The sequence below is a fragment of the Corylus avellana genome, chromosome ca9 (genome assembly GCF_901000735.1).
Source record: "Corylus avellana chromosome ca9, CavTom2PMs-1.0".
In the NCBI taxonomy this organism is placed as follows: domain Eukaryota; kingdom Viridiplantae; phylum Streptophyta; class Magnoliopsida; order Fagales; family Betulaceae; genus Corylus; species Corylus avellana.
In genome coordinates this window covers 5,819,302-5,828,452 of record NC_081549.1, presented here as the reverse complement: position 1 = coordinate 5,828,452, position 9,151 = coordinate 5,819,302, and the positions used below count along the sequence as shown (strand labels likewise).

Sequence of the window (9,151 nt, the reverse complement as noted above, 5' to 3'; positions counted from 1 at the left end):
AAAAAAAACAGTAATTTTATCTCAAAAGATAAAACTACCCCGATGATCTGGTAAACAGGAACAAAATGGTAACTTGGCACCTTCCCACTTTTTATATAACTCTAATGTAAAGACAAAACAACCCCATAAAAGACGAAACAGAAACCCTAAACCTAAACCCTAAATCCCTTAAACAAAACTGTACTATGTACAAATACAAAAGGCCAAAAAATAATTTTCATCTAAAAGACAATAATGCCCAACAAATTTAGTAGACGGTCAAGGGTTAAATAGGGGCAAAATAATAATTTCAAATACTAAAAAGACAAAAACCCCTCCTTGATTTCACTATGATAAAAACAAAAAAACAAAATAGGGCAAAAGGGTCTTTCACTATCAAACAAAAGATACTATTTTCATGTGCATAGCGGCTTTTTAAGTATAATAAAGAAAGAGATAAAGATATTGCCTCCTCTTAGTTGAAAGCAGATTGAGGGCGGCGTAAACGTATGATGACCACCAACGGACACGAGAGCGAATGAAAATATCTTTGGGACACGTCCATGATGTGCCAGAAGAACCCCGAACATTCTGCAGGAGCTGCCACGTTGCTATTGATCCTTTCTACGTGTCTCCACGGGAGACGGCCTGAGAACCTATTTAATCAAGAGCCATTAACACTCTCTTCCATTGCTACTGTCTGTGTATCCTCAAAGCAATTGAAGTTACAAGCAATTAAACAGAGAGCGAAAATGCAGGGCGGGAAGAATGCAGTGGGGGCTGCGAAGGAATCGGCAGCCAACGTAACCGCCTCCGCTAAGGCTGGCGTGGAGAACACCAAGGCCTCTCTAACGGGGGCTGGCACAGGTCATACCACTGGCACTGGCACTGGCACCGGCACAGGCCATCCCACCGGAACCAACCCGATGTCAGCCTTGCCTGGACAATGCCCCGGCCAGCATGTGCTGGGGTCGCACCCCACCTTGCCTGGACAATTCCCTGGCGAGCATGTGCTGGGGTCGCACCCCACTGGCACAGGCACTGGCACTGATGCCGCTGGTGGCACAGGAAGAACCGACAAATACTATGTTTAATGTATTTGTATTGTGTTTTTTTTTTCTCCATTTGTGTGTGTTTTTCCCGCATTTAAGGTGTGTTTTCTGGTTGACCTTATATGCTATTATGCTAACGTTGTAGTTGGGTGTTCCGACGTTTGAATTAAAAAAAAAAAATGATTATCCAATGTTGAAGTAGAATATATGATATGGGTTTGTAATGCTATCTCACTACTATATTGACAACTGACGAGGGTAGATTGATAATGTCGCGTGGGATAAACTCTTGTATTTTATTTCACAAATTCTCTCTAATTACTATGTAGCCGGGAAAAGTTGAACAATGTAATGGTTGTATCTGATAAAAATCATGGGTAAAGTCATTAATTCGTTGCTTAAAATGAAAAAAAAAAAAAAATGATCAGTTTTAGATTTTAAATATTCTAACAAAGGATTAAAGAATAGGAGGACAATGACAATATCCTGGGATATTATGTACTGGACCTTTTACTAAAGCGTAGTAAAGTTTGTTTCCAAATGTTGGCGGGCAAAATCGATCTAGTTAAGTACTCCAGAAGTTGCGAAATGGCTTCTTTCTCTTTTTCATGCTCAACTGATTAAGCAGGGAGTTTTTTCTGTTCAAGCAGCGGTGTGTCATGGCTCTGATCATGGCAGAATCATCAAGGCTATTTTTCATATTATAGCTCCCTTTGTGATCCCGCCTATGGGAGCCACTAGCGGCATCTTTGATTGGCTTCCTCGACAGTCACCCTAAACCTAAAGCTTCCAGTTTTCATTTTAGAAGGCGACTCTCAATGGTTATTCGAAGATAGCTAAAATTTCAGAAGTGTAAAGTTTACTCGTTCACCCCTCTTATCTATGACTCTATCCCAATTAGTAAGTAGTAAAAGATTCGTTTGGTTGTTTGCTTTTAATGTACTGGAAAGTCTAAACCTGAGTCTATTAACGTTATCGGATATTTATACGATATTCGTTAGATATCTATATATAAGATATTATCTCAAGGGTAGTGGGTCAATTTTAATTCAACTTATTTAATTAAATAGTCTAACTCTTCAATCATAATTTCTTAATTTTGTTTCGAATTTGTGTCGAGTTCAAGGGTTACCTTAAAAAGTGCAAAACTGTTATGTCGAATTTGGGTCATGTTGATTAACCATAATTTAATCTATTTATTTTTGTTCTGTGTTTGTTTTTTCCGCATTTAAGCCTTTAATGTGTGTTTTATGTATCACCTTACACGCTAACGTTGTAGTACTAGGTGTTCCATTTGAATAAGAAAACAATGTCACCGACATCGACATGGATATGCATATGTATTTATGTTTAGCTTTTTAATTAGTACTCTTAACAAAGGAGCTAAGAAAAGCGGACATCCTTCGGATATTATAAACTGGACATTTAACTAAAAAGCAGTTTAGTTTTGTTTCCAAATTTTGCGAAAACGATATTATTTCCTAATTGCTCTCGACTTTAAGAGACACTAGATCTTGGAATATGATCAGTTTTACTTTCTTGTTAGGTAGAATTTTGTCAACTTAATTTGATACCAAAGAGTACGTGAGTGGTCCAATATCGAGGCTCGAAAGTCCGTAAAGTAAGTCAGTCTTAGGTCTAAGAGTACTAGCAATAGATATTTAAAAGCCCTCTCCTTTTTTTTTTTATATATACGAATTCTTTGACCATATTCAAAGAATAACCTTTTGAAATCTTCCCTGCATCTGGCAATTTTCAAGATCGATCGAGGTAACCAGCTCGCGCGCCCCAAACATTATAAAACATGCCTTGGCCCTCCGTTTCACTTTCCGGTCATTATTACAATAAGCAAGGGTGGCATCAAATTCTTACTGAAGTAATCTCCTCCAGTAATTAAATATGCTTATATAGTAAAAGAAGATGCAAGTTAGCAAAATTCATGCAAATTCCAAGTTCCATTCAAATAATACTCGCATCGATCCCTAGTTTTTGCTACGCTCTCCTGTATTCAACAAAAATGAAAAGAGAAACATATAGGTTGAAGTTCATAGAAAAATGTGATACATTTGACACCTCTTCCCATTTGATGAATAGCATGTAAACTTGCCAATTTTCAAACCTACATAATTTCAAAAATTATGTTAAATAAGGAGTGATATTGATTTATAAAAGGGTTGTTCTTATTATTATATATATTTGAAATAGTTTATGCAATGACAAATATGTTGAGGAATAATTTCATGTGAACAAGACTTTGGACATGTTTATAAGGAATGTGTAACCCTCATTCTATAGAATCGGTTTTATGAGATGAGTTAGACTGTGTGATAATAAACAAAACATATGCAAAAAATAACTCAAATCCATTTCCACAAGAGTTTCCGTGTGAACCAAACTTATGGGCCTATGGCTATCAAAGAGCACCAAACTCCAAACAAATTCATAACCAACAATAAAAAAACCTTATGCCTTTATTACAAGCTATTTCCCAACTCGGTTCCTAATTTACCTTCGGCTCTAATTAAACTCAAGCAAAAAATCCCAAATCGTATTACAAAACATAAAATCCCAACAATTAAAGCTAAAGAATCTGTCCCATTCCAGATTTATACAATTCCCAAAACATCCTTTTTGGCTAAAGATTAAAGACACTGAAAACTAAATCTGAAAATTTCCTAATAAGGCTCTACTCCTTGGCCTTGTTGCATGAGAAACAGTTCCTCTGACCTTAATTAAGGAAATAACACATGCAACTACTTATAACTTGACACCATAAGTTGATCGTTAAGAAAATATAGCATGATTTCTCAAACTCACTGTTGGGGATTATTATTTTGGCCATGTTGATTAAGGTCACATGCATCAGAGAGGGAACCATAGTGATGCTGCCTCTGCTGATTTAGTTGATGGTGGAGTTCTGCAACTTTCTGCTTCAATCTGGCCACATCTGCTTCAACAAGAGCAAATAGTTTGAAAGGGAAGCACATGGAGGAGCAAGAAGCATCTAGGCATCTAGCCAAGTAGAGGAGCAGCTCAAGGAGATACGGATCGATTAGACCACTAAACTTAAGACCCAAATTTTCCTTTCATAAATCAGCCAACATCCTCCGCAATTACGACCTAGAATCAAATACCCACAAGAATTTAAGGCTACTGAAATCAAGACAATAAAACCCAACTATAATCAATAATTAAGAACAAAGGGAACGATTTATACCTTTGAAGAACTCATTTTTCTTCAATTTCTCTCATAGCTCCGTCTCTTTCTCTACCCTCTGTTTCTCTCAAAATCTTGCCCTCTCTCCCTCTCCTGCTCTCCGTCTCTGTGTCTCACTCTTCCTCTCAAATTAATGGGTAGAGAGAGACAGAGCTGTGAGAGAAATTGCAGAAAAATGGGTTCTTCAAAGGTATAAATTTGTTCTTAATTATTGATTATAGTTGGGTTTTATTGTGTTGATTTTATTAGTAAGCCTTAAATTCTTGTGGGTATTTGATTCTAGGTCGTAATTGTGGAGGATTTTGTGTTGATTTTTGGTCTTAGCCGTTTGGTTATCAAACGTTGGGAATTGTTGATTTTTCTGGGTTATTCTGATTGCTGTTCTTGGCTGAATTTGGGTGAGCTTTAATTGTATATTTGATTTGAGATGGTTTTCAATTTGGGTTTCTGAAGGTGCTTGTTTCTCTCTTCCTCTCAAAGAAAACGAAGGAGGTGAGGAAGAATAGTAGGTGAGAAATGAGAAAGAGAAGGAAGAAGAAAACAAAAGAATGAGAAAAGAAAGAATAAAAAAAAAAAATTTTAAAAGGAAATTTTATTTCAAAAGATAAAACTACCCAAATGATTTCTTAGCTGGTAAACACTAGAGGTGAAAATTCAGTTGACTATTTTGAAAACTGCCAGTTCCGGTACCGGTTTCAAAACCAAGTAACTGATTTTTCTTCTAAAAAAAATTTGGACTTACTTAACAAGAAGCTTGGAGGGCCAAAAATTTGTACTTTGGCCCAAAATTTTCGTATTTTGGGCTCTTAGGACTCAACAAGTGGCTTGGAGTTAAATTTAGAATGAGAAGATATGCTTCCCTTTTATAGAAAAACAAGTTTGGAGAGTTCTATATTTTGAGCAATGTGGGACAATTGTTAAGGAGAGAAAAAAAACAAAGAAGTGGGACAGTTTTTGGCTTCAGTGGATAGTGGCCCAACGCAAGGCAATGGCGCTTTGCCTTGCGTTGGGCCACTGTCCACTAAAGCCATATATATATAATATAAAATATAATAATATATACAAAAAATATTATTATATATAAAGAAACAAAAGTCAAATATATATATATATATATATATGCACCGGGTGCCTAAAATTAGAACTGGAATCGAGGTATCCGGTTTCAAAATCAACTCTCCGGTTTTCCCTTTTTTGGGTTTCGGTTATGGTTTGTTAGTGTTTTTTTACACCCCTAGTAAACAGGGACAAAATGGTAATTTGGCACCTTCCCACTTTTGTATAACTTTATGTAGAGACAAAACAGTCCCAGAAAAGACGAAAAAGTCCACATAAATTCTTTACCTCTTTTATTAAAGAATGACTAAAGTGCCTTTTCATCATCAATCAAAACATCCGCTCAATTACACGGTTCACAAGAAAAGGAAAAGACAAAAACAAGGAAAAAAAGACCTCAAAATCCGTTAAACAAAACTCGACTCCTTTCAAATTCAAAGGGCAAAAACGTAATTTTTAGTTAAAAAGACAATAATGCCCAACAAATTTAGTAAACGGCCATGGATTTAAACAGGGGCAAAATAGTAATTTCAAATTTAAAAAGACAAAAAACCCCTCCTTGATTTCAATATGATCAAAAAAATAAGGCCAAAAGGGTCTTTCACAATCAAACAAAAGTTACTATTTTCATGTGCATACCGGCTTTTTAAGTATAAAGAGATAAAGATAGCGTCTCCTCTGAGTTGAAAAGAGATTGAGGGCGGCTTGAACGTATGATGACCACCAACGGACACGCGAGCGAATCAAAATATCTTTGGGACACGTCCATGATGTGCCAGAAGAACCCCGAACATTCTGCAGAGCTGCCACGTTGCTATTGACCCTTTCTACGTGTCTCCACGCGAGACGGCCTGAGAACCTATTTAATCAAGAGGCATTAACACTCTCTTCCATTGCTATTGTCTGTGTATCCTCAAAGCAATTGAAGTTAAAAGCAATTAAACAGAGAGCGAAAATGCAGGGCGGGAAGAATGCAGTGGGGGCTGCGAAGGAATCGGCAGCCAACGTAACCGCCTTAGCTAAGGCTGGCGTGGAGAAGACCAAGGCCTCCCTAACAGGGGCTGGCACAGGCCATCCCACTGGCACTGGCACATGCACTGGCTCCGGCACTGGCACTGGCACAGGCCATCCCACTGGCAATGGCATTGGCACATGCACCGGCATTGGCACAGGCCATCCCACCGGAACCAACCCGATGTCAGCCTTGCCTGGACAATGCCCTGGCGAGCATGTGCTGGGGTCGCACCCCACTGGCACAGGCACTGGCACTGATGCCGCTGGTGGCACAGGAAAAACCGACAAATACTATGTTTAATGTATTTGTATTGTGTTTTTTTTTTCTCCGTTTGTCTGTGTTTTTCCCGCATTTAAGGTGTGTTTTCTGGTTGACCTTATATGCTATTATGCTAACGTTGTAGTTGGGTGTTCCGACGTTTGAATTAAAAAAAAAATGATTATCCAATGTTGAAGTAGAATATATGATATGGGTTTGTAATGCTATCTCACTACTATATTGACAACTGACGAGGGTAGATTGATAATGTCGCGTGGGATAAACTCTTGTATTTTATTTCACAAATTCTCTCTAATTACTATATAGCCGGGAAAAGTTGAACAATGTAATGGTTGTATCTGATAAAAATCATGGGTAAAGTCATTAATTCGTTGCTTAAAATGAAAAAAAAAAAAAAATGATCAGTTTTAGATTTTAAATATTCTAACAAAGGATTAAAGAATAGGAGGACAATGACAATATCCTGGGATATTATGTACTGGACCTTTTACTAAAGCGTAGTAAAGTTTGTTTCCAAATGTTGGCGGGCAAAATCGATCTAGTTAAGTACTCCAGAAGTTGCGAAATGGCTTCTTTCTCTTTTTCATGCTCAACTGATTAAGCAGGGAGTTTTTTCTGTTCAAGCAGCGGTGTGTCATGGCTCTGATCATGGCAGAATCATCAAGGCTATTTCTCATATTAGCTCCCTTGTGATCCCGCCTATGGGAGCCACTAGCGGCATTTTTGGTGGCTTCCTTGACAGTCACCCTAAAGCTTCCAGTTTTCATTTTCGAAGTGTAAATTTTAGTCATTCCTCCCTCTCTGTATGACTATATCCCAATTAGTAAGCAGTAAAAGATTCGTTTGGTTGTTTCCTTTTAATGTACTGGAAAGTCTACACCTGAGCCTATTAACGTTAGCGGATATTTATACGATATTTGTTAGATATCTATATATAAGATATTATCTCAAGGTTAGTGGGTCAATTTTAATTCAACTTATTTAATTAAATAATTTAACTCTTCAATCATAATTTTTTAATTTTGTTTCGAATTTGTGTCGAGTTCAAGGGTTATCTTAAAAAGTGCAAAATTATTATGTCGAGTTTGGATCGTATTAATTAACCATAATTTGATATATTTATTTTTGTTCTGTGTTTTGTTTTTCCCGCATTTAAGCCTTTAATGTGTGTTTTATGTATCACCTTACATGCTAACGTTGTAGTACTAGGTGTTCCATTTGAATAAGAAAACAATGTCACCGACATGGACATGCATATGTATTTATGTTTAGCTTTTTAATTAGTACTCTTAACAAAGGAACTAAGAAAAGCGGACATCCTTTGGATATTATAAACTGGACATTTTACTAAAAAGCAGTGAAGTTTTGTTTCCAAATTTTGCGAAAACGATATTATTTCCTTGCTCTTGACCGTAAGAGACACTAGATCTTGGAATATGATCAGTTTTACTTTGTTAACTGTTACGTAGAATTTTGTCAACTTAATTTGATACCAAAGAGTACGTGAGTGGTCCAATATCGAGGCTCGAAAGTCCTTAAAGTCAGTGTTAGGTCTAAGAGTACTAGTAATAGATATTTAAAAGCCCTCTCCTTTTTTATATATATACGAAATCTTTGACCATATTCAAAGAATAACTTTTTGAAATCTTCCCTGCATCTGGCAATTTTCAAGATCGACCGAGATAACCAGCTCGCGCGCCCCAAACATTATAAAACATACCTCGGCCCTCTGTTCAACTTTCCTGTCATGATTACAATAAGCAAGGGTGGCATCAAATTCTTGCTGAAGTAATCTCCTCCAGTAATTAAATATGCTTATAACTTGACACCATAAGTTGATCGTTAAGAAAATATAGCATGATTTCTCAAACTCAATGTTGGGGATTATTATTTTGGCCATGTTGATTAAGGTCACATGCATCAGAGAGGGAACCATAGTGATGCTGCCTCCGCTGATTTAGTTGATGGTGGAGTTGTGCAACTTTCTGCTTCAACCTGCCCACATCTGCTTCAGCAAGAGCAAATAGTTTGAAAGGGAAGCACATGGAGGAGTAATAAGCATATAGGCATCTAGCCAAGTAGAGGAGCAGCTCAAGGAGATATGGATCGATCAGGCCACCAAACTTAAGACCCAAATTTTCCTTTAATAAATCAGCCAACATCCTCCACAATTACGACCTAGAATCAAATACCCACAAGAATTTAAGGCTACTAAAATCAACACAACAATACCTAGAATCAAAAGCTTGCCCTCTCTCCCTCTCGTGCACTCTGTCTCTCTCTTCCTCAGCACGAGAGCGAGAGAGGGCAAGATGTTGAGAGAAACAGAGGGTAGAGAGAGACGGAGCTGTGACAGAAATTGTAGAAAAATGGGTTCTTCAAAGGGATAAATTTGTTATTAATTATTGATTATAGTTGGGTTTTATTGTATTGATTTTAGTAGCCTTAAATTCTTGTGGGTATTTGATTCTAGGTCATAATTGTGGAGGATTTTGTGTTGATTTTTGGTCTTAGCCGTTTGGTTATCAAAGGTTGGGAATTGTTGATTTTTTT

The 9,151-nt window shown here is 37.2% G+C and overlaps 1 long non-coding RNA gene across 1 annotated transcript; it reads right to left on the bottom strand.

Moving 5' to 3' along the window:
• Positions 1 to 3,417: 3,417 nt before the first annotated feature.
• LOC132161851 (uncharacterized) lies at positions 3,418 to 4,811 on the bottom strand. The gene is made up of 2 exons (XR_009438182.1): positions 4,249 to 4,811; positions 3,418 to 4,151 (listed from the first exon to the last, which is right to left on the bottom strand). It is a non-coding gene; the product is annotated as an uncharacterized LOC132161851 (long non-coding RNA).
• Positions 4,812 to 9,151: the final 4,340 nt, after the last annotated feature.